At 40.3% G+C, this 26,316-nt stretch overlaps 1 protein-coding gene across 5 annotated transcripts in view; it reads right to left on the bottom strand.

Annotated features, from left to right (window-relative positions):
- The window catches only part of MARCHF3 (membrane associated ring-CH-type finger 3), a 102,813-nt gene that overhangs the window by 38,681 nt on the left and 37,816 nt on the right, over window positions 1-26,316 (bottom strand). Inside the window, exon 4 of one of the 5 annotated variants that reach the window (XM_067568773.1) lies at window positions 20,150-20,284. The exons of 3 other annotated variants lie outside the window; for them this stretch is intronic. The gene's annotated coding sequence lies outside the window, so the exon portion shown is untranslated. Of the gene's footprint in view, window positions 1-1,689; window positions 1,791-20,149; window positions 20,285-26,316 lie in introns of those variants that run through there. One more of the 5 variants, XM_067568774.1, reaches the window with a different exon arrangement.

The following is a 26,316-nucleotide window of genomic DNA, read 5'->3' as shown; positions in this document are numbered from 1 at the left end:
GGGGCAGACTTATTCCACTGGGCGCAAACGGAGCAGCAGCTTCTGCTAGGGTAGCAAGAATTGCAGTCCAAAGCTTGCAACTCAGTTTCTAGCAGAGACCCCTGTCAGCTGCAGCATCCGTTACAGCTTTGGCAGAAACCTAGGAACTTCACACAAGAGACCAATTTTAATGTTCCAAAACTGTGGCATTGACAAAAATATTGAGAGATCTGGCAACCTTGTCTTTTGATTAGGTCTATATGAATTAGGAAGTGTCACTTCTCACCATAATAAAGTTTCATAAATAACTACAGCTTCTTAGCTTTGAGTGAGGGCAAAGTGGAAGTGGTGGTATCTACCCAAGGTGTCTAGTTCTATTGTTACCAAGAACTCTGTCATTTAGAAATGTGCTAGCTATATATTCAGTTATTCAAGGGCATATTTTAAGGACAAAATTTTCAAACCTGAGTGCCTACACTCTGGTGACTAAATCCATGTTTAGGCCCCACAGACATACGTGGGCAGTTTTCAGATGGGCTGGGTATTCACAAATTCTACTGAAGTAAAAGAGAGCTAGAGGTGCTCTTCATCCCTCTAAATCAGGTCACTCACATGCCTAAAAAATGGATTTAGGAACCAAACATTAGACTCTCAGGTTTAATTTTTGGCCTAAGGTGCTAGGAAGAGATTTAACCATGACTCCATTCACTTCCATGGGAGTCACATGGCAAACCTCCATGCACCACACTTGGTAATGTAAAATCTACAAGCACTCAATTTAGTAAATATTCTCATCTAGATAAGAGCAAGCGTCTTTGTACAGTATTTATTATTGCTATTGTACATCCCTTAAAATGGGAACTGTAAGTGTTCTGATAAACTGCTCTAGTACTTCTATTTTTTCTGAGGAAATGCTCTCTTGTGAGTTCCAACAGCAGCTGTCTGAGTCACAGAAGATATCCCTACATCTCCTCTAACAGTAACAGCACAGGAGGTGAGGTGAGGATAGGGGAAATGGAAAGAAGAAAGGGACTCTCTTCCCCACTGCCTCCAATGGAGGGGCACATACCAGAGTCTCAGAGAAAGCTAGCGTCCCTGCAAAACCCGTCTTCTTATCTGGAGAACAGATCCTTCCCTTGCAGTGCAGATCTAAAAAGGAAAGGCATTGTCTGACCCCGTGCAACATTCTTTCCTTATAGCCTGTCTTCCCTTGTTCTGTGAAGCTGACCTTAGATTGTCTTTCATGTTTATAGACTGAAGGGAGAGACTAAATGAGTGCACTTTGGAGCAGCTAAAAAAACCAGACAACCAGCTCCCAAAGAAAAGGATACAAATTAACTTGTTACAACAGGCTGCTTTATAGCTGAATGCTTTGCTACTTACATTACTTTGCTCCAAGTCTGAAATGTTGGTTAAAGAATACATAGTTTAAAGGTAATTTAGAACCTGATACAAATCTTGTTGAAGTCTATCTGGAAAGACTCTCATAGTAGTCAGTGGGCTGTAGAACCAGCTTAGTTAGGGTTTGTCTACACAGGAAGTTAGTGCATGGCAAACCAGGACATAATCTACAACACACCAGCCTACCAAGTACATGGGGATGCTGCTATAGTGCAGTGTCCACAGGGTGAGTTAGTATGTGGTGTGCTGGAGAGTCACACCCAGCCCACACAGTGAGTTAGTGTGTGGCAAGCCACACCTTTAGTTTACCTTAATTGTAGGAAGAAATTGTAGGAAGGGCAGTGATTCTCAACCAGGAGTACATGTACCCTTGGGGTATGCAGCAGTCTTCCAGGGGATACATCAACTCATCTAGATATTTCCCTAATTTTACAACACACTACATAAAAACAATAGCGAAGTCAGTACAAACTAAAATTTCATACAGATAATTATTTATTTATACTGCTCTATAACATACACTGAAACATAAATACAATATTTATATTTCAATCAATTTATTTTATAATTATATGGTAAAAATGAGACAATAAATAATTTTTTAGTAACAGTGTGCTGAGACACTTTTGTATTTTTATGTCTGATTTTGTAAGCAAGTAGTTTTTAAGTGAGGTGAAACTTGGGGGTACACAAGACAAAATCAGACTCCTGATGGGATACAGTAGTCCAGAAATGCTGAGAGCCATTGATTGAGGAGATAGTAATCAGAGCCAAATCCCATTTACATTGAAACCCTTGTCTACCTAGGGAAATGGGTTTTTTTTGTTTTGTTGTTTAAAGTCTCACCATTCTACAGGGCTAGCAGATGGACTGCTGCCTACTGTCACCATTTTAAACCCTAATGCATTAATCCTGCAACTCCTTAATCTTACAAACGATGAGCCTCATTCTCCACTCATGCAGGCTATGCACTGGTAAAACTCAAGTTTTGACTTCAGTGGGTTGCTCCTGATTTATGTTTGAAAGAGGACTCTGACCTACCACATGTGCTTAACTCTATGCAATGAGTAACCCTGGACTCTTCGCCGTGTACAAAGCGGAGCACATTTGGAAGGCTCTGCAAGATTGGAGCCTCAGTCATCTAATGCTGCTCTGAGAAGGTCTAATCAATACAGTGCTTTAAAGGCAGACTAGCAGCCTTTCTGCATTAGGTCTTACAAAGATGCTAATACAATAGTGGTGAAGCTGGTTAGCAATGGGGGTTAATTTTTGGAAAAAAAATCTGGAAGGCAAGTGACTTAAAAAACTAAAAAATGACAATGATCAGACCCAATTTATAACTAGAGAAATATGGTCCCAATCTTTGATATAAGTTAATGAATAAAATTAAATGTCTAAATTCTGTGCAGTTTTACTAGCTCATTATTTTATTGAGTCTTACGATATTTGGGGCTTTTATTAAAGCCCGAGCTCCTGGAATTGTGATTACCTCAGAAGCTGCTTTCACTTTTTTAAAAGTTTCTTGTTCTCATGGTTGAAGAGAGAAGCGTGAAAATGTGAAACCTAAAGTTTCACAAATCAGAAGGCAAATAAAAAACCACCACCACAACCCAACATTTACTGTGTTTAGTATCTTGGGATTTTTGGGGGCCTGACTAATATTTTTTTAAATATGAGTTTGGCAATACTGACTATCAATTTCACATTGACATCAAAGACTTTTTTACAAGCCAAATATTAAATGTGACTTGGTCAATTTAAAAAAAAAAAAAGTAAGATGACTTTTTTTGAAAACCACATGAATGCAGTATCTAAAATTATTTTTTATCCTAATCACATCACCACTTCAATGCATACTAATATAACTTAATATTACCAATGTATTTTACATTAACCTCTTTTCCTTCTCTCAATCTACATAAACATTTCATATTAAAATGATTTCCTAAACCAACCACCTCTCTCTCATTCTACAAACCCCAAATAAATTGCACCATAAAGCCGCTCAGTAGTGACCCATGCATCTGTATCATCTGGGTTCAATACTGCAGTTAATGTGCATTGAAGTACGGTGAGAATTTGGTTGCAGATGGAACAGATTGTGCCTTTCTCCTTATATTGTTTGTCTAGTATCAGGATTAAATTATAAACTCCTTGGGGTTGGGACCAGCTCTCCTAATGTGTTGTCCACTGCTGAGCCCACTTCTGGCACTCAAATAAATAAAACATAGCATTTATCTAGTACTTTATTTCCTGAAAGCACTCTCTAGACATTAACTTATTTATATGTGCCGTCTCAAAATAATGGTGTGTAATCAGCCTACGTAATTTTTTTGGGAGTGCCAGCTAACCCATCTCCCCTCACCAAAGAGAACTAACTTTGTATTTTATCCTGTAGTGTTTTCGTTGGCATTGGTTTAGCAGCTGATGTTTATTGGCAAGTGAATTAATCTTCCAAAAATATTTTGTTTAAAAAGCCATTCTTTAAAGAAAAAAGGAATATAAAAATTAAGCTCCTTTCCTTCTCCCTTTCCTCTCTTACCCTCCAGACAAAAGTGGCTAAAAATACTCCGCTAGCATTTGCTTCCACACAGGAAGATGTACTAATAAGAGAACAAAGAGAATTCACACTTTCCCAGTGAGAATGAGTTGTAAATTCTAAATCAGTCTTCTATAATTTTTACACACAGAGTTCCATCTGAACTTGAATTTTGTGGAAAGCCACCTTATACCAAACTTAATTAATCTGTGAGTTTTTATGACAAATAGTTCCTAATGCCAAAAAGAGAGTGCATTTAAAATGATTCTATGTTAAAAATACATGCTCATGCTGGCTGGTCTCTATACTCAGCTAGTGTTGCTGTATATTGCAATGAGGGGAAATCTGAGATTGCTGTTCCTCCCATCTGCTAAAGGTGCACCACAGGTCTTAGAGAAGGTGCTCATAGCCTTCTGTGGTGAGCATGCACAGCGGTAGCAGTAATGGGAAGCCTCAACGCTACATGGGATACTTTTAAGTCTTCTCTTATTATTAGTCATCTGAAGGGAGAACGTAAAGTAAATTAGGGCCAACATTTAGATGTGTGGGGCAGGATGATGACATTTTAACAAAATTAAGTACAAAATTTCATTTTAAATTACCTATTTAAATTAAAACAGCTTGTCTGGATTTAAACATTCTCTTCCAATACTTCCAAGCCAAATATTGCAGCATTGTGCTAGGTCATGAGAACCAGGAAGTAAAACTTACTAGAAACAAAACAAACAGTTAAACTTGAGAAGTTTACTTTCATTATCTGAGCTGAGTGAGATGCCAAAAGATAACAAAATGGCAAAAAAAAAAAAAAAAAAAAAAAATCAGATCTTAAAAAAATATTCTATTATTAGAATGAAATGTCAGGGATTGAGATAGTGGGGACGTTTAGAATGCATTTCAGCCTGACAGTGTTCTTTTGAATTCTGCACAGAAATAATCATTCTGGGACAGATTATCTTGTGAATCCATGCTCTGCTTCGATTGAGAAATTGTCAGAGCTAATTATGCCCAGTCTGTGTCAGCCCTACATATGCAATGATTTACAGCAGTCTAGGGGCTGCTCTAATTTATGCCACTGGCAATGGACTTCTAAGGGGCTAGCTGAGGACTGGCAGGGCATAGCTTTGTCTTGCTTCCTTCCCACTTCTGACATATCCTATCCACCCTCAATGTCCCCCTTACATTGGTGAGCGGTAGTTGGTGCAGGAGCTGGCTCTGCTGGCTTTATGTTACAGGAGAACTCCCTCTCAACCTGGGAAATTCTCAACAGGGCCAGATTCCATCTCCTCTGCACTAACTGAGAGGTATCCCCAATACTGAGCATTGTCTAACATCTGTTGTTATAGGAATTCAGAGCAGTGACTTCAGTAGCCTGACATACTGTGTCCCACAGTGGTCAGTACCAGATGCAAAGGAGAAAAGCAAATTAACCCCCAGAAGGGACCATTATGAAGATCAGCTGAAGAGAGATGCAGCTGGCAATTCTGAAAGGCTTTAGAACATTTCCCTTTCAAGTCCTCCTCTCATTTCATGCTGTTTCTTTCACCCTCAAATGTCACAGAAAATGCTCTCCAGATCACAATGTTTAAATAGATCACTCACATTTACATTCTACAAGCTTTTAAAAAGATGAACTAAAATTCCAAACAATTTTGGTTAAGGGAGGTTGTGACATATATCACACACACACCCCAACCATATTTACAGAAGCTACTTTTTCACTAATTGAAAGCAAATCTGCTACCAGAATCATCAAGTGATATTAACAGGATCACATTAAATCCAAGCTTCCTGAGCCTCACAAGAACTGTTGTATATTGAATGTGAATTACTTTCTTTTTAATGCACTATACATTTTGGAAACAATTCTCCCATCTCCTTCCCCTAAAAAAAGAGGCACACTAACCCCAACATTACTCTCTGTATGTACACATATTAAGGAAACCTTAAGGGTTGTTACTTGAGATTCATTCTCCTTTTATAAATGGGAAGAAGGGACTCGGGCCAAATTGTTCAAAGGCCATCAGGTTCCATTAGGTCTTGGGATATGATCATTATGAAATTTCTTTAGTTATCCTCTTAAACCAATATCTTCTTATAGACCCACTTAAGTCTCAGAAAATGCATCTGTGTGCACCATTTTGTGTATCACAAAGCCTCATTAACTGTGCCGAAATTATCCACGGATGTAGAGAGTGGAAACACTAGAACTTGGCTGCAGATGCTGGCTCTGTAGCAGGTCAACCTACAAAGGGGGAAAAAGTCAGCATGTTGCAAAAGGGCAAAAGAAAAAAAAATGGCCTAACCTCTGCAGCTCCCAGGCTAGGAGTTGCAGTGTGCTGGACAACTGATGGAAAAACTAATGTAAATGACTTCCCTGCCTCCTGCAACTCCCTATGCCTAGTCCTCTCCATCCCTCCCCATCTAGTCATCCTACTTCCTTAAAGGTATTACTGGGCACTGGTGCCAGGTACAGAAGAACCTTCTACTGGAGGATGGGGTTTTTGGTCCTGTGGGTTCTGAAATGGGTAAAGCTCATTGATCAAGCTCCATACTCTTCTTCACCTCCCTCAGAAAGTTGAGTTTTGTGGGCAAGATATGTCCTCTCTACATCTCTTTAGGTGACAGCTCCCTTTAGGTGACTCAGCACGGGTCAGCCTGCTTTGGGGCCGCACAGACCTTTTAAGAACTTCTCTGGATAACACTGAACTAGCCAGACACAAACCTATCCCCATGTCAAGATGTTCTGGAGACCTCCTGAGTGTACTCCAGGACTCTCACACTATTGTCATTCCTATGGTCTAAGGACCCCACAGGGCAACCAAGTGGGGAGTAGTTAGGCTCTGTGCTGCTAATAGGACAATCAGTAGCTGCTTGCAGAAGCTTTTCTGAACCACATTCTCTTCTAAACAGGAGCTGCAGTACTTCCAAAGCTACCAGCTCCCTGAAATGTGAAAATTATGAAGACTTGGAGCCAGAAAGGCTATTAAAGTCAGGACAGGGCTCAGAAAGATTAAATCAGCAAATAATGTTTTCAACAAACAGGATGATAATCCCTTGTTCGACTAATGTTCAGGTTTTAAGTCTCTAAAAAAAGTTCAGCAATAATCCTACATGGCTGGGAACAAAAATGCAGTCCCTCATAAGATCAAATAACTTCAGTTTCCAATTCTATCGGTTTTGACTTGATGAGCTCCCAAGTGTGTGATCTGAATTACAGAATAAGGAGAGAACACAGTCATTGCCCTAACAGACCTACACTCTGAGAATATAATATCATAGCAGTGTAGCACTGGAAGGGACCTCAAAAAGTCATCAAGGGCAATCCCCTGCACTGAGGCAGGACTAAGTACACCTAGACCACCCCGATAGGTATTTTGTCCAAGCTGTTCTTTAAAAACTCCAATCATGAGTATTTTGCAGGCTCCCTTGGAAGCCTATTCTAGAGCTTAACTACCCTTACAGTTAGCAAGTTTTTCTAACAACTAACAAATCTCCCTTGCTGCAGACTAAGCTGATTGCTTCTTGTCCTATCTTTAGTGGACGTGGAAAACAATTGATCACAGTCCTCTTGGTAATACCCCTTAATGTATTTGAAGATAGTTATCAGGTCTCCCGTCAGTCCTCTTGTCTCAAGACTAAACATGCCCAGGTTTCTCTCCCCGCAACCCCAAACATTTCCTCATAGGTCAAGTTTTCTAAGCCTTTTATCATTTTTGTTGCTCTCCTCTAGGATTTTTGTTCACATCTTTCCTAAAGTGTGGCACCCACAACTGGGCATAGTACTCCAGCTGAGGCCTCACCAGTGCTGAAGTACAGTGGGACAATTACCTCCCATGTCTCACATACAACACTTCTGTTAATAATCCCCAAAGTACTAGCATTTTTTTGCAACTGCATCATATGGTTGACTTGGTTGCTGAATTTCTCTTGGTTAATTATACATCTCACACCATCTGGGTATTTCCATTGGTTATTCATACATGATGTCAAATTCTTTGGGGTTCCCCACATCAAAAGCAGCCCTGTGGTTTAGTCAAAGTTTACCCCTTACAGTAACTCCCTCTTCCCAGGTTTATCAGCTGCCACAGCTGTGGATACAGGTTGAATTCTAGATACAACATCAGGGTCTTGATTCTCATGAGTTAGTGTTCTTGGGTAATTTATTTCTTAGTGTCTTGATTTACTTTGTCACACGTACAATGATGCCACAGTCTCCAGTATTCAATTAATTCCTAACCCTAAATGGAAAAATATTGATTCAGAATGGTGACTAAATCAATTTAGAAATAGAATCTGATTCACATGGTCTTGTTCAAGTCTTTCCTCAACATGGAGTCCTTCTCCAAAATGGCAGTTTCCAATTTTTATATGATTAGAAAAATTATGTGGATTTAGCGCTTGTGACAACCACTTGACAACCTTGCTCATGAGGTGTCTGCTTCATGCCCATTAAATTCTTGGATAGTGCTGAAATGCCCAGAAGTGTGCTAATTAAGTTAGTAGGTATGTCATGTGAACAAGTGTCCACTGGGAACTGAACTGAGATCACCTGTCTCATTTAACATAATTACCAACACAGCCAGCTGATGATGATAGCCTTCGGTTACTGATGATCTGGGTTGAACTAGGAAAACAAAGATGGAAAGCACTATAACCCAGTATAAGTTTATTGAACCATTCAGCCCCCCATGATATCTTGGTATCTAAGGAGAACTGAAATCTATAATTCTTTAGAGAAGAAAATATGTAAGTTGCAAGAGTTCAAAGGGAAAAAAAATCCTGTTAGTGGCAAATATCTTCTGGTCAATTTATTGTGCAGCTATAGGGCAGTTACTACACTTACTGCTTATCAGGCGACAGTTTTCTGCAATTCCAGGTTAAAAGGGTAATTCCTGGGTAAAAGGGGGGGGGGGACTTTATTATAGCACTACTGATCTAACCCCATGTTTGGATTGGATTTATTAACATTAAACACACACAATATCCAGTCACAAAACAAAACTTGAGTCTCAACAATACAACTTTGTAATCTTTCACTTAAGGGAGCAGATAGCTTCTATTGATTTACAATGTTTTCTCTCACTCAAGTGATCTGGATGTAACCACCACCATCTGAAACTTCTTATAAAGAAACTGAAAGGACTGTGAGCTTCCTTGCGGCTGATGTCTCACCATAGTTGTTGCTATTTTAGTCATAGTTTCTGATATGATACCAAATGAGCCATTTCCACTTCTGCTCATCCACTCCACTTTCATGCCCTCAATATCAATTGTAATCCACTCAAATTCCTTAATATCTTGTAAATTGCTGGATGTTCACATGGACCGGACTGGGATATCAGGCATCAGAGAAATAGCCAAATGTCTTAACTCTACACATACGTTACAATTTAAAAACCAACACCACTCAAAGGGCTGTAGCCAGCTGCTGCTGCTACTACACTTCTTCTTATAAGCAGGATTAGTTTACCTCTGTAACACAGCACAATGACCAACCAGTGACAGCTACTCTGTGAGTGAGGGCAGCATCAAGATCCTACTGAAGACACTTCAGTTATGCAGGATTTAGCAGAGACTCAATTGTCGATCAGTTCTTATAAGGAAAACATCCTTGTAGCTGAAGAGGGGTCATGTACTAACAGAACTGCTGCAGCTTTTCTGCACAAGGTGGGGCTACAAACACAGCTGCAGCTGGGAATGATGAATGAGTGGGTTTGAGGATCTGCTAGTACATGGATTTTTCTGCCCGCCTCTACACAGACCATGTAACTGGCCATAGTGGCTACTCCAAGCTGGGAGGGAAAGGAGGTAGGGAGAGGATTAACCTTCCCACTCGTATCAATCTGATCATCTCCTGGGGTGGTCCCTATCAGCAATCTATTCTTTGTTGTCTATTGGGATTACATAGTGTATATATACAAATGGTCCTCAGAAATAGGTCTTTTTACAAAACATCAGTTTATGTATAAACTGTGCTTCCCTATGCATGTGACAGAAATGAATGACATAGATAGCAGTACTCTGTTTAAGAATAATTAGCGAGATAATTTTAGAATGATTTAGAGGATTCTAGAAGAGTTCTCCAGACATCTCCATCTCCACATAGATTATTTATTTTGTTATACTGAGATCAGAGCTCGACATGGCCCAATTCAAAAAGGTTAGTTTAATGATCACAATATCCCAGGGGACAGTGGCACTTTACTGTTGTCTTAGTGTGAAAACAATAGGACAACTCTGAACACCAGGAGACTTAAGATGCACCATGTACACTTACTACATCTGGATAAACACTAAGGCCTGGTCTATACTAGACATTTAGGTTGGTTTAACTACATTGTTCAGGGGGTGAAAAATCCACACCCCTGAGTGACAACATTCAGCTCATCTAAGTTCACATGTAGACAGCGCTAGGTTGATGGAAGAATTTGTCCGTCAACCTAATTATGCTTCTTGGGAAGGTGGATTACGTACGCAAATGGGAGAGTATGGAGCATCTACACCGAGGCACTACAGCAGTGCAGCTGTGCCACTGTAGCATTTTAAGTGTAGATACACCTGAACTATTTCTACTTTTGTTTTACAATATTTTGTAGCTAAATTAATTTGATCCATCTATGAACATCCTAAAACTGATACGTAAACGGCCAATGCTGATCTTCTGCCACTGCTGTGATTTATTTTAAAAACACTTCAGAAAACCAATACCTTCCCCTGAGCTACTTATGAGGAGCAGTGATCTGCCAGTTTTCAGCTAACCAGAGTTTCCAGTGCATCTGGCAATGGGAAAACACTGCTCTCCAATATCTTAATGCAACAAACGTAGGATATGCTTGTTTTGTTGGTCACTATTGACAAACTGACCCCTAAGCTACAAAACCCACAAACTTTCATCTGTCAATTCGTAGCTGCTAGTGCAGCATTAGGAATGAGGAAGAACACTTAGTCCTTACACTGTGGCTTACATTTTCAAAGCATGGTACCAACATGAATAGTAACAGAAAGAAATTATGGGCCAGGTCCTCCTTTAAATTACTGTAGTTTTGACTTCAGTGGAGCTTCACTGACTTACACTAGTTAGAGACCTGGCCTTAAATACATATCTTCTGATTGAAATTTTAAACTTATTTTAAAGACAACTCATAATTAAGCCAAGGCAAAGTGAACATTTTCACTGGGCTAATGCTCTGCTGAAATGCTAGATACTATTGGAGCCGTGATTTCATCTTCCCATTTGTCTCTCGTGAGGTCAGCGTTCAGCTAGACTTGGGAGCTAGGGCACTAGAGATCCGTTTCAACGATGCAGTAAGAAGAAAAATGTATCTTGCGTTTTGAGTGAAAACTGAAAATTCTGCATCCCCCTCCCCACTTTGCTAATGACAGTTTAGTGGAAAAGTTTCAACATGCACTCTGTCATAACTGGTGAACATTGATCTTCATTCAGGGTTTGTTCAAAGGTTATCCAAACACAACGTTAGCCATGTCTGAGTGTGCAACTTTACACCCCTAATTAGAGATGCCAGAACTCAATCACACATCTGTTTTTAAGAATCCTACTATAAATATACTAGATAAATTTTGGGGAGGGGGGTGTTAAATGTCAGTACAAGGGACAAACAACTGCAGTTACTATAAAAAATTAAAACAAAATAAATAAAAGCCCTGCATCTATCATCACTGCTAGTGTACTAGTCTTGTTTGTGCCTAGACCTTAACCCTGGCTGGCAGCTGCTTCTCTCCCCCACTCGCCAATCATGAGTTCCTGCAGTACTGCCCATCAAGGCATGTGATTTTTCAGTGCCAAAGCACTAGCTGTAAATACTAGCCCTCCACAGGAGCCTGTCTAGAGGAAATGCTGAAGACAGCCATGACAAGAACCGCAGTTATGACTCAGTGCTGCATCCTGATCACTAGATAAAGTTTGATGGGATTTTATCCTGCATTTTAAGTGTGATATGGTGAATTTTTTCTTTATTATTTATTTATAAACTGCCAACAGTGAATAATTTGTTTGAACTGCTTGTTCAAAACCAGCTGTCTCGTTGCAATAAGTTCATGTACTTGGTTTTCATTTTATAATAAAAATCTTGGGCTATCAAGGTCTCAAAGCAACTGCATGAGTCTTTTGGCTCACCCTAAATGGGGCTTGCATGGCAGTAGACACAAAATTGTGTCACTGATGATGACAAAAGAAAAAACAATCACACAAACACACCAGCAGCTTTCAATTGTTTTTCCATCACAGGTACTTCTGTGCACTCCACACTTGCAATATTTATTTTACGGATTTATTTCTTATTTTGCACTAAGTGTCCCTATCACAGTTGTTCTGAAGTGTGGGTACAGCATTACACACTACAATAGAATGCTGGCAAAGGCAATGGTCAGCTGTATCAAAAGGGATCTCTCCTTCCCAATCCATGGGAGGAATTTCTATGTTGCTGCCTTCTCCTATGTCAAGCATTTAAAGGCTGGGCCAAACAGCTCCAGTGGCCATTGTAAGAGATATGGCAACTTCCTGCAACATCTTTGGGAGATCTTACTGTATTAAGTTTGTATATCATGGTGAACCAGGGATTATATGTAATTCCTTGGGAATGGTGACCACAGCTTCTCCAGGAACAATGAAAAGTGAAGGGGGGTGATCAGGCAACTTCTCTAACACCTTCACCTGGAGAGGCTCGCATATACTAGTTCAAACTGGCTTTTCCAGAGACCAATGAAGACAAGGACTTGATTCAGATAAATAGCCTGAGTTTAAACTGACCCAGGGCCTGCTTTCTGATCCAGCAAATGGACAGGACCTTCGGACAAAGAGAGGCTCCGATCATTCCTGGGACGGATTGGAAGGACTTTGGCCTACTTTGACCCCACAAAATTGTTGGAAGCTTTTAACATGCATCTAGGAACTTTTCTTGTTTTTAATTTTCTCTGCAATGCTTTTACCTTAAGAATAAATTTGCTTGCTTCGAAGGAGCTGTGTGGTAACTTGTGACTGCTGGCAATTACAGATGTTCATAGCCTTTGAGAGATGAGAAAGCGAAGAGCAGTTGCTGTTTAGGTAGTCTGGCTTGCTGATATCACAGAGTAGGCAGGTAATTGTGCAGCAGCCTGGAAAAACCCCAGTCAGAAGGGAAAAAAGATGTAGGTCTCTACCCAAGAGAAGTGATGGCTGAGGAGCTGGGAGGGAGTGCCCTCTAAGGACCACAGAGAGAAGACAGGGGTAGTTGCCTGGGACAGTGACAGCCATCATCTCTGGCCTTCCCCTCTATCAGGGAATCTGGAGAGGAAAGGGAAGGGAGAACTGCTCTTTGCTGCTATTATCCTAAACTGCCCCTTGCTAAAAGCCAGGCTTAGTAGTAACACTAGTATTTTGAGCTCTAGAAGACCCTTCTGGCATCCATCCCAACCTGTAGGGATTAATCACTTGCCATAGCCCATTTCCCTAACCTCCTGGTAATTGCCAACCCCGTACCGATTGCTTGGAGGCCTCTCTCACATTCTCTATTTCTCCCACTCCAAAATCCTGTTGCACTGAATGTGTGAACCTTTAGACTAATATTTGTAGCCAAGATGATTAGGGAAAAACTGTTCTGTTCTCAGAATCCAGCAGTACAGCAGAACAACAAAAGCTGGATGCACATACTCCAATGCCCAGGATTTCCTTACTTGATAGGCATGAGAAGATAAAGCACAAAGAGATCTGTTCCCTTGCAGGGATCAAGTAATGGGCCTTTTCTGCCTGCTCCCTTTACCTCCTTGTTTCTCTGATGGTTCATCATCTGAGACCCTCACTCACACAGATCAGCAAAACAGCAGTTCTAAGAGAAAGCAACACCTTTCATGAGCAGATCTCAGTGAGGTGCTTGACTTGTGACGCTGTGCAATGGCTAGTTGACTACAGTAGTTCTGTATTGGCACAGCTCACTTCTGCAGGCTACTTGGTAGATCACAAACACAGAGGGAATGAAGGGAAGTGGACTGGTCATGTTATTTGCCTCAGATACAGAAGAGCTCCCATCCTGAAAATGAACTCTGTCAAATTCATTCATCTGATGTGCAGATCTGCAGACAGAACCAGTGTGGGACTCCTAGTTGTATGTAGGCTGCTAGCTTCCTATTAGAGCCAATGGAGCTGTTGTCATGCCCAATACTGGAAATGCCAAGATTCACCATTCCAGGAAAATTCAGAAGCTGTATAGAGAACATCAGTGAATCACTGGCTCAAGAGATTCTGTTCATGGCAACCGCAGAATTTTTCTTCCATGAAGTCTCCCAACCACAGGTAAACTCATGCTAGATTAGACCTTCAATATAAATGCAAATATAGGGCTATAGTAATTATTTTGGTCCAACCACCACCATTTCCAAACAGATCGGAGCCTTTTCTACCTATCATTTGGCAAGCGAATTATATTGGTCTGCCCCGCAGAGATTCCTGGATGCAGGGAATTTCCAAAACATCTTTGTGAAAAGTGTCTATTTACACTAATGTGCTGCCAGACTGGCTGGACAGTGTAACAACTGCTTTCCACTATCATCACCAAAACACATTCCCTCCCTTTGTTCAGACACTGGTCAATGGGCTGACACATTGCCCAGAATACTTTCACCAAGTAAGATTGTATCATCTAATTACAGTTGATCAAATATATGTCTAGTCAACTAAAACACATTTTCATACTGATTCAGTTTGATAGTCTTTTTCTCTTTTTTTTTTTTTTTTTTTGGGGGGGGGGGGGGGGGGGGGAGAACGACAATTTTTCCCCCCAAAAGCTTTTCTGAAATATTTCATTTTGAATTTTGGGGATTTTTTTTGAAGGAGACAAAGACCATCCTTTTAAAATTTGTTTTTCTACTGGGAAAAGGAGACTGGTGAATTGTTTTTAAATGAGTTCCCAAAACATGCACGCACGCACCAACATTTTTCAATTTTGTTTCTTTTTAAAAAAAGATACGGAAAATTCAGAATGAAACTTTTTTTCTTTTTTCCCCACAATTTTTCATTAGATATAGAACTGGTAAAACAATTAACCTACCCAGACAGCTTTCACCCAACAGCAGATCCAAGTTCCTCAGAATACCCAGGGGCCCCATCCTATGTCACTGAAAAGATCACCAAATCCATGATGCTCTCATCTCAGAGAGCTGCCCTGAACAGAACAGGGCAAGCACGCCACCTCCTTGTAGAGTGACCAGATGTCCCAATTTTATAGTGACAGTTCCGATATTCAGGGCTTGGTCTTATACAGGCACCTTTTACCTCCCATCCCATCCTGATTTTTCACACTTGCTGTCTGGTCACCCTAACTCCTTGACAGTTTGGCCCAACTATATAAAAATCTGAGGGAAGCCTGTGCCACTCCATGTGAGGCTAAATTGGTCATGGGGTCATCTTCAAAGCTCTTTGAGGGTTTGAAAGTCCTCCAGTCTGAGAGCAGAAAAGTACCATGTTCCTTACTGACCAATTACACAAGCTAATAGTGAATTGTGGGGAATAGCTTGTGAACATTCTGTAGACAGAAATACTTTGCATTTACCGCATTATTTTGAAAAATGAACACAATAGTGAAAAATTACAGATGAGGAAGGTAATATATGGTACCAAAATAACTGGCTGGCTTCCACTGTGTACATAAATGACTAACAGGCCTCCATTTTGGTAGCAAATTTGGTGGACAACATCAACCTTAGTAGGGATAAGGAAATAATGGAAAAAGAAAAGGAATCAAAGACAGAGACCTAGACATCTTACACATTTCACAAGACAAATGTTCTTAGACCAAATATTTTCTTGACTTTTCTTTTGGTAATATCAGCCATGATGATTAATCAATACTAACTGAGATGCAGTGATCAAAGTCAGCAGATCACTTCTTTTTAAATTAATTTAAAGAATTATTTTCTCTAGTTAGGTTTTTTTTTTCTTCAAAACAAAATGTGCTTGGGATCTTTGTGAAACAACCAGAATTACAATGACTTTTCAGCTGAAAGTTACTTCTTGAATACCATACCATAATTTTTCTGATTATTTTCCTCCTTATCAGGTACAGTGTTAAAATGACAACCTACAAGTAATTAGAGGTCATGTTAACAAGTCTTTTCAGTTACTAAATTCTGCTAACAAAAGCTTCAGGATTCCATTAAGTGAAATTGAATGGGAACTATTATCAGCTTTGCTTTTCTCCCCCAAAGCAAAAGCCTCATTGATCCTCAGATATTCAGTTCAACGAACTGCCAATTATTCCAAAGAGTAAATGCCACTACATCGATGAAACCTATATTGCTATACATATCTGCTCTATTCATGATGCTGCTATATAGGAGCTGAGTTAACCTGACTAGATGTCTCCAGTGATTATTTAAAAATATCTTTGTGCGCCATGTAAACTTATGCCTTGTTGACACAGGAAAGATTTTTGGCATAACAATGTATAAATTTGGCTTCTTCCAGTTTAGCTTGTCACAAGACAAAGGGTTAAAGCTAAACCAAAAACAACTTTTCAACAGAAATAAGAATGTTCTCAAGGGGAAATTAAACTGGTATAACTACATTGAAATAACTGAGAAACTCTCTTATGTAGACAAACCCATAGTTAAAAAAGTAACTGAGTACATTTAGACTGTTTCTCTCTTAGGCCCTCATCATGCAGTGAACTCTGCACCGGTGCCCATACAGTGCTCATTGTAGGACCAGGGCTACAGTGTCTAATTCATTTCAGCAAGTATTAAAATATTTCCCCCATCCCCTAAAGTGCTACTACTTCAGTTGTGATCAGGAAACTACTGATCAGGATCTGAAATGAACCATGAACTACAGTAGCTGCAAATCTCAAACTCATTAGAAAAGGCCAATGTGCATTCTTAACTGTACAATATATGCAGGATGGCCTTTGAAAGTCATCAAAAAGGGGATTTTCTTGCATGTCATCCTGATCACAATCTTTGAACAAATTACAGCATTGGTTTCATGCCTTTAATTTTCAGAAGTACTTTCCAACAGGCATATGAGAGAGAGAATTTAATAGGATATTTATCTAATTTTAGCTCTCTTGCTCTCTACTGTATGTTTGTGTATGTTCAGATTTGGTCTAATTTTTGTTTTGCAGGACAAGGTACATCATTATTATAAACTCTCTGCATATACATGTAATTAAATGGGAGAAAAAGTAGAAAGGGCACTGAACTTGGAGTCAGAAGGGTTGGATTCTATTCCTAGCTCTGCTTCTGATCTTGTGTGACCTTGGGCAACTCACTTCACTTTTATGCCTTGGTTTCTTCTTCCTCTTATCTTGTCTATTTAGATTTCTTGCCCCCAAAGTTTACATTCTCAGTTTTGTGCCTCTAGATGCCCCAGTAACACAAATAATAAAGTAACTGAGTCTTTTATGCATTTGATGGTGGCGTTTTAGGATCAGCACATTTATTTTGTGCTGCCTTTACACATATACAGTGCTGAATTCTGCAACTGCTCTGTGATGGAACTTCCACTAAGGTCAATGGGAGTTCCACATGCCAAAGCACTAGACATTTTCTTATTGTGCAGAAAAATTTACCATTTGTGTTCATTGGCTAACTGATGTAAATTAGCCCCCTTTTTAAAATTTACAGATAAATAACAGAAAGACAGGGAGGAGTTTCTTACGGAGACAAATCATCTTGTGCTTCATTTCCCCAAACCCTGCTTAGAATTTCTCAGCTAAAATTGGATGTGGAATATTTCTGGAATAAATCTGGGACTTTTGGTTACATTAAAGTGGCATATACTTTGCTTCTGTTTTTGTTTGGAGAAGATGAGTTATTGGAAATGCCAGGATAGCCTTCAGCCTCCTAGATTTATTGCTGTAACTTATTATTTCCCTTTGCCACTGGAGGAATCAATTGATGGTTATCATGGAAGAGGGGATGGTAACTGTTCTTATCACTTAGTTCTTGATGTTAATTTACCCTTGTGATTCGAGTTGTTAAATTATTGCTCTGCCTTGAAAAATGTTAGTATTGCACACCTGGAAGTGCCCTCCAGTGGTTAGATCATCCTTGGCCCTGCCACCAACTTGCTGTGTAGCCTTCAGAAAGTCAGTTAGCATCCCTGTACCTCAAGTTCTCCATCTATAAGATGAGGGTGATGGTACTTACCTATTTCATGAGGATGTTGCAAAGCTTAACTAAATAATGGTTCACATTAATTTCTTGAAAACAAAAGTGCGGAGGGCTGGGAAATAGCAGCATCAAGTCTTTTCTCTGAAACTCCACAGGTCTGAGATTTTGCAGTTTTAGAGGATACATAGGTGGGGGGATAGTAGTGACCACTCTCCACTAAACTGTCCTCTTCTACCACTAGGGAAAAAGCCATGCAAATAACACTGTCATTGCCTTGAGTGGTGCCCCTCAATGTAAAACATACCCTCCAGGGGGTGTTTCCAGTCATGCACAGGCCCTTTTGATGAGAGACCTGTGCTGTCAATGAGAGTTGGATATGAGGGAGAACCCATTCTCTCCCTTTCTGGCCCCCACCTTCCCAGGCAACTGTTTCTAACGTAGACAGTGTACACACTTCAAGATCCCAGGGAATGTTCCATGTCCTTGGATATCTGTGATAGCCTTTTGAGGCCATATTTTTCACCACTCTGTTATGGGAAGGAGGGCTAATTTCCCCACTCATTTCTGCAGTATACTAAATAGGAAATACTACCAGTTTACGGGCTCACAGATTTTTTTCCCCCCATATAGGCTATGATTTGGCCCTAATTCTCAAAACAACATTTTGGAGTCCTTGGATGAAAAATGCTACAAAAGTACAATGTATTCTGTGTTTGGTTATTCCAACACGTGTGATTTGAGAGTGTAGATAAAAAAGTTAACTTATCTGAGTTACTTCTCCTGTATCGCCCTTCCTTAATACCTAGTACTAGCTTCACTTCCTCACTTGTTGGTCGGAGTTGTAAACTGTTGTTGTTAATAATAGGAACTATTTATTTTTAGAGGTGAAATCGGTCAGTGGCTTAAGCTACTGACTACAGTGTTAGTGCCCACCAAGCAGTTTGACTTTGTTTATTTTTACAGCCTCCTTTTAAACACAAATTTAGCTGTCTGTATGTATTTATCAGGAATAGTATTTGACCTGTTTACATATCAGTATTTATTTATGCTTTTCTGCAAGGGCTACAATTAACAAAAATACTATTTTTATTTTCTAAATAATTGCATCCCAAGACACCTTGCAATAAAAATACAATACAAAGTGCAAGACTTACATGATGCCAAAGTCTATTTCCAGTTGAAGGGAATCTGGCAGCTCAGTGCTGCCTACTGCAGCTGGACGGGCCCAGGAGTATTTGAGGTGAATAACATGTTAAAAAGTAACCACTTTTTAAAGCCCCATGATTGAGAAATCAACATTACTGTAAACCGGTAGGGTGACTGAGCAGACCAAGACCCAGCAAGAGGTAGTGAGATGTGTTCTGCATGAGAGAGTTTTTGCTCATGTTTACCTTGCTTGTTTCAAAAAGAGAAATGAATACAAGTTTTCCAGTCTGGTGATCACCCAGCACTCAGAAGGTAGATAGGGACCTCCACCTTCCCCAGGCACACCTCTTCTGGTCTCTCCAACCAACTCTCCTTACAGCCTTCCCCTGTGCACAGATGGTTGATGAGGGGAAAGGCAATGTGCCGGGCATTTGTCCCACTAATTTAAAATAGTCTGAGTAGATATTATATTCTGACATTACTCTAAAGGGTCATCACTGGCTCCATGTGGCCAAAACAGCTTCTTCTCTTTCCCTCCTGCCCCTCTCTTTTCTTTCAGTCCTTGTGGACAACACAACCATCTTCCCTGTCACTCAGGCCCATAATCTGGGTGTTTGTTTCTGACCCGTCCCTTTCTCTAGAGATCAATGCAGTGAGACAGTGTTTCAATCTTGCTCCTTCTTCATACTTAATGTCTATAAGATCCAGCCTCTCCACTCACCCAGCTGAAGTTTCCATCCAAACCCTCATCATGTTGCACTTCAACTACAGCAACCTCCTTCTCTCTTGACTTTTTAAAAATGCCATTTTGACCCACTTATACCCATTCAAAACTCTACCATAATGATCTGCTTTTCTGATTTGTTGCTTAAACCACATCACCCCTTCTTTACATCCCTCCACTGAGTCCCTCTTCTCTAATGCATCACACACAAACAATCTTTCTTCAATTTTAAGGCCCTCCATGGCCTATCCCCCCCTTACCTCTTACATGGTATTCAGACATCAACCCCCACATCTATTCTGCCAATGATACCAGCCTTCATTGTCCATTTGCCAAAATTGGGCAGAGAGGTTTGTGGGAATTCTTCCATGCCGCTCCTTATAAGGAGGCGCTCCCTGTAAAAATGCACAAAAAAATCACCATTGTCTTCCTTCAAATCCCTCCTTATAATGCATTTCTGTCGTGATACCTAGAAAATGTCTACAATTGTTAGGCAGTTGGGAGTAAAATCCTGGCTCCAATAAAGTCAATGGGAGGTTTGCCATTGATTTTCAAGGGACCAGGATTTTACCTCTGGTGTTCTGTGATCAGTTCTTATCATGCTATTATCTTGTGCTCCCGTCTATGTACTGTAGACTCTAGTCTCTTACCTTCTAAAGCAGACTAGAGACAAGCTCTTCCAGGAAGGGACTGTCTCGTTGTGTATGTTTATATGGCATTTAGCACAATAGTCGTGGACCCTCTAAGTGCTACTGCAATACAAATAATACAAATTATTCCGAAATTAGAGTTTAATCAACTAAATTTGGCTGTTATGTACTAGCTCTCAACTAGATGAATCCGGTAAACTGTCTGTCTCTCTTCATTTAGTTTTCATCCTATTTGTGTCAAAATATTTAAAGCTTCCTGAAATCTGGTGTTCACATGTATTTACAATGTTTCTACACCTATGAACCCCTTGTCAGGTTTACTTTAAATCTGTGAGATAAACTCAAACTCTGCCTCAGGTTGCATGTACCAAACTTGAGGCAGACACTGGAGTTTTAAAAACAACGTGTATGGTGGGGGAGTGCCAAAATTGGCTACCACCTCTCCAGAATTAAGGTAAGGCCTGCAAGAAGAATTCAGCTAATACTTTGGTTGATCACGTAAGAGACCAAATAAAATCCTGCTCAGTGTTCCTTTGCTATATGTACTTTGCAATACTTTCAATAGTACTTATGAACTGTAGCGATGAGTGTTTTAGAGATGGTTAAAACCGATAGCAAAATCTTGTTTTTAATCAGCAATCAAGTGCCACTTAAAGGCTAGAGAACACCAACATGGATCTCCATCCTCTGCAGTGATAAGCACCTCCCCAGAAATGCCAAGCATTTTTAAAGAGAGTTGAAGTCAGTGAGCCCAACCCTGCTCTCACTGAAGTTAATGAGAGTTTTGACTTTGGTTTCTTAGGGACAAATTTGGGGAAAGTGGGAGCTAAGAATGCCTGGCTCTTCCCAAGAAGCAGTCAGCATCTCCAGAGGATGGGGCCATACTGACTAAGGAGGGTTAATTAGTTCTATACTTCTGCAGTGACTTCTGCATGGTGACTCTGCCATGATTATTGCATAGTAAGCAACACAACACTGAGTGTTTCTGGAACCTTCAACAGAAGTATGGACATTAGTTTTGGTGGCAATTACATTTGAGTATGTGTAGGAGGGGGAAGTCTACACTTTAGGGATAAATTTCTACTACTAGGTTAAAAATCTCTGAGCCACATGGTCAATTTCAAATATGCTCTTCCTATAGGTATTAAGATTACAGTGGAGAATTTTGCCCAGATTGTCTAAAAACAGACCAATTTAATCTGAATTAATGTGGAAACAGCACTTCCTCCTTCACTCACCCACAGAAGCCACAGTGGCAATGACACAACTGGTTGCTCACAAACAGCCGGGTATACAGGAAGTCAGCATTTACTATATCAGTATTTCTACATTTGATAATAAAAAGGAACTTATCATTGCTTCAGACACACGTCCACATGAATAAAAAGAACTGCCTGTTCTCAAAATACAGTGGGTAACTAGTCATAGGGCTTTTAAGAAGGCTGACAAAGTTTAAATTTAATAAAACAAGAAACAGACACAAAATTCTCTTTAAATGGTAATTTCTTCAGAATCCAGGCCAACGTTTTCAAAGATGGGTACCAAAAGCTAGGCATTTAAATATTTCTATAGACATCTTAATAAATGGCACAATCTTCAGACATGCTGAGTACCCACAGCTCTCCCCTCTCTACCTGGACTATGCAATTGCTTTTCCAGGAACTCTTCAAATAATTTATCTGAGAAATTAAAATGACAATAGTTGCTGTATGTGTGCATCATTATTTAAGTTCTCAACCAAAGCTGTCTATGTGAGACTGAATTAGAAGATAAATCTCTTGCTGAGAATGTAACCATTCTGAAAAAGCCATGAAGGAAGGAGCCAAAGACATTTGCCATCTGACTCTACATGCTGACCCTTTGAGGAGCCTCTTAACTAGTTTGCCCAGGTAATCACACTCTGGTAAAAAGTGGCTGAGGTGGAGTCTTGCATTGCTGCAATCCAAAGATTCTCCACATTGAGACTTCCATCTGTTTTCTGGTCTCTGGTGAAGAAATCCCCCTTGAAGAGGGTGAGAGAAAGAGAGAGAGGACTTTTCTTTGGAATGGCCAAGAGGTGACTTTATCAAGGTCTCAACGTACTTACACAGGAAGAAGTGATCTGATATTAGGGGAGCCTTTTAATCTAGGAAATAATAGCCTAACAAATCCAATGGCTGGAAGCTGAACATAGAAACATTCAAATTAGAAATCAGATGCATATTTTTAATTGTGAAGATAGCTCACCCTTGGAACAGATTACCAAGGATGTGTTGAATTCTCCATCACTTGACGTTTTTAAATGAAGATTAGACTGTTTTTTTAAAAAGATCTGCTCTAATTCAATCTCAAGGTTCTGGGCTTGATAGTGTTCATTTACATAGCAGGGAAGAATAATTTCTTCCACTGCAGAAATTAGTAGGTGAAATTCTATTGCCTCTTTTCTGCAGGCAGTCAGACTAGTTGAGCAGCATAATTCCTTTTGGGCATAAAATATCTGAAAATTATTGTGAAAACAAAACATAACTCTGGGTGGATAAACCTACACCCTGGCACCAGGTTTCAGAACAGATTATTCACAACACGGAAAAGTGAAACATAAGTCATTTTCCAGAAAAATGTTTTGGTAAAGATGCTCCGGACAAATGTGTGAAAGAAACAGACTGTGAGGTTAGCAATTCAGGAACAAGATTTCAAGTCCCAGGGCTGAATATTTTATTGTGACTTGACCTAGAACAGCAGATACAGGAAAAGGGTTTGTTACTCTACCCCTTTTTAAATTGAGAAAATATTTAAGAACAAACCCTAGAGTTGGTTTGCCTGGCTTCTTACCTGCTTAGTTATCTTTAGGATTTTATAACTGTATATACAAACACACAATGCAAAATTAAAATCTGACTTTAAGGAAAACTGATAGACAGCATGATGATTTTCTTTGTCCACAAATTATATATAAAAATTAAATAAATAGTTTCAGGGTTTGAATTCATAGTCCAACATAGTTCATTCAGATGTCAGACATACACATTTTGAATGTTCTCTTAGTATCTTCTTTTTCAAATATATTCTGCTTTACCAGCAAAATCAGAGTATTGCATAATATAGCATTACAAGGGATGGAGACTATAATGCTAGAACACTCAAGCATCCAGGCGGTACTGGGAACATCTTAGGAAGAGAAGTGCTGCACCCTATTTACATAACCTAAAAATAAAAAGCCATTTGCATGCAGTTGTATTTGCTATAAATGGCTTCTTTGAATTCACCTGCAATAAAAACATGCACTTGATCTACTTTGCACCTTCCAGAGAATTAGAGAGATTTTGTTTGCTGACTGCAACTCAGTTTGCTGAGAGCTCAGACTGGATAAAGGCCCTTTTGGGCACTACTTTTTTAACCAGTGGGTTCCAAAGTGTATGGGGAAAGCTCTGAACAGCTAGACTTAATTTTGTGAACAGCCAAAATACAAAAATATCCAGTGGATGGATGTCTGAAAGGGGAAAAAAAAAAATCAATAAATCAGTACTCTACATGTGTGTGAGTGTGTGGTTCTGCTTATATTAGAGTAGTGTGAAAACAAGGACCTTGTTATATCAAACTCTTTGCACAAAATTTCTCCATTTAGCTTTGTGTGATTTCACACTCCTGATATTTCATTCTTCCATTTTAGGGCTGTGGCTATTTTTCACAACTAATCATATTCAAGCACAAAGAGATGCTGCTTGTACAACTTCAAGTTGTAGTGAAATAACAGCCATCTTTTACTTTTCTGTCTTTGAGAGGAGAGCTCACAATGGGGGATAGTAGTGAATTCTATCATCTGGTGAGGGGGGAAGAGAAGGAAGACGAACATGTGGTTTGGTTTGCTACATTCATCTGGCCTTTTTGGGTGGATGGAAGGTCTCCCAAGTGTCTTTAGGGACACATCTCCTCCAGTCTTTGAACACAGGTCTGATTAAAGTGGCTCCTCCTTGACACATGGAGTAGGCTTAGCCTGTCTCGGCACCTATAGCATTACCAGGTGACAAAAGACGACAACTCAAAATTGGAAAATGCACCTTGAAAAGCTGAATTTAAAATTTTTGCTAACATTCATAAAACAAAATGTTTCATATCCAAATTGTTTTTCTGTTAATTCAGTTTAACATGATTCTATAAAAACTCCGTGAACTAAAAATCTAGTATAGTGAGGCTTTTTTTCCTTCACCTGAGGAGACACATTAAACCAGCACCTAACACATGGTTAAACTCCTAAACACTTTTTGTTTGTTTATAACCCTTTTTTTTTATCCCTCATTCACTTAAAACCTCTCATTTAATTATCTAAACTTGGTTTTAGATAAAAAGTAAAACAACCCAGTGCTCTGATTGAATTGAATTGATTATTAATGCCAGTCAAGATAGCAAACTCCTGTTTCTGTCTTTTTTTTTTTTTTTAAAGGAACAGCAAATTTAATATCTTCTGTGAACGTACAGTAATAGGGACTGTGCTTTACAGAGAGCCCACTCCAAGGAGCCTGCTGACTGGAATTAACAGACTGTTACCTGCTCTGTAAGGTTTGGGCTGGGAAAGCCCTGACAGGACAGACAAGCTGATGTATGAGGGAGCTGTCACAGAGCTTAGCTACAGCAAAGTTCCCACTAACTGAGAGGGGTAGCATAGTGTCTTACTGGGTATTCTTAGCACTTTGCCACACATTGTAATGGAGATTTGAATCTGTGTGGTGGGACAGGTTCTCACCTTCGCCAGGAAGAAGTTAATGAACTCACCTGGGCACTATCAACTCCAATGGGGCGCACCTATGAGCCCCCCAGCCTGGATAGATGGATGGATGCAAGCAGTGCTTACACTAGCATGCTAAAAAGAGCTGTTTGAACATTGCGCCTCCACACAGAAGCTTGGTTTCTCATGCCCCCACACTGTTTACATTTCAGAGCCCAAGGTCAAGCCCCAGCTGAAACATCCACAGTTATTTTTAGCACCTTAGTTTGAGCTCTACTAGCACAAGTCTGTCCCCTAGGGCTGGGAGGCTCGCTCCCGGCTGCAATGTGGACATGCCTCGAGTGACTTGCTACATCTGGACAAGAGCAGCTCCTTGAAAAGAATGATGCCAGCTCAGTAAGCGGTGGCATCAGAGAGAAGCAGAGCTAGCTCAGAGGGCTCTTGGAACCCACACAGCAGGAACTGCTGCCCAGAGAAGCTGCTGCCTGATCCTCTGGAGAAGTAGAGGAATATTTTATTCTAGTTTTCTTTTCTTCAGAGCCCAAGCCTGGGCCCTTAGACTAACAAAGGGTTAGAAATCCAGCCCCATTTCAGAGATGGTTGGCCTGTCGGCCTTGCAGGGACAGCAGGGGCCTGTAGGACTGCTCAGCCTTGCCTTTTTCATTTGGACTGTTAAACCACAGAAAGGGGGTATGAACTGTCCCCCCGATACCTGTAGCGAGACAGCCCCTCTCCCCACTCACTCCGTAGTAGTCCCTGCTGTCAAAGGAACCTCATGGGGACAGAAGAAGTGCCCATACCCATCCCAGCGGGGTGCTCTCGAGGTAAACCCTCTGACTATGTGCTACAGCAGAGGTTCCCAAACTTCTTTTGCCACACTCCGCTGGGAAACCCCTGTCCCAAGCCTGTGCTCCCCTCGGCACAGCGGGAAGGGGAGACCCAGACAGCGCTGAGCCCCTAAACTGTAAGGAGGAAACCCTATGCAAGCAGCTCACGTGGGGTAGGAGGCTCATGCACTCTGTCCAAATCCTAGCCACCTGGACTGGCAACCCACGTGTGGTAACATCACACCCTC

This window comes from Emydura macquarii, unplaced genomic scaffold, assembly GCF_026122565.2.
Source record: "Emydura macquarii macquarii isolate MOO-44397 ecotype Brisbane River unplaced genomic scaffold, CSIRO-AGI_Emac_v2 contig_2897, whole genome shotgun sequence".
Lineage (NCBI taxonomy): Eukaryota > Metazoa > Chordata > Testudines > Chelidae > Emydura > Emydura macquarii.
Note: the sequence above shows the minus strand (reverse complement) of the source record. Positions and strands in the feature narration are given on the sequence as shown.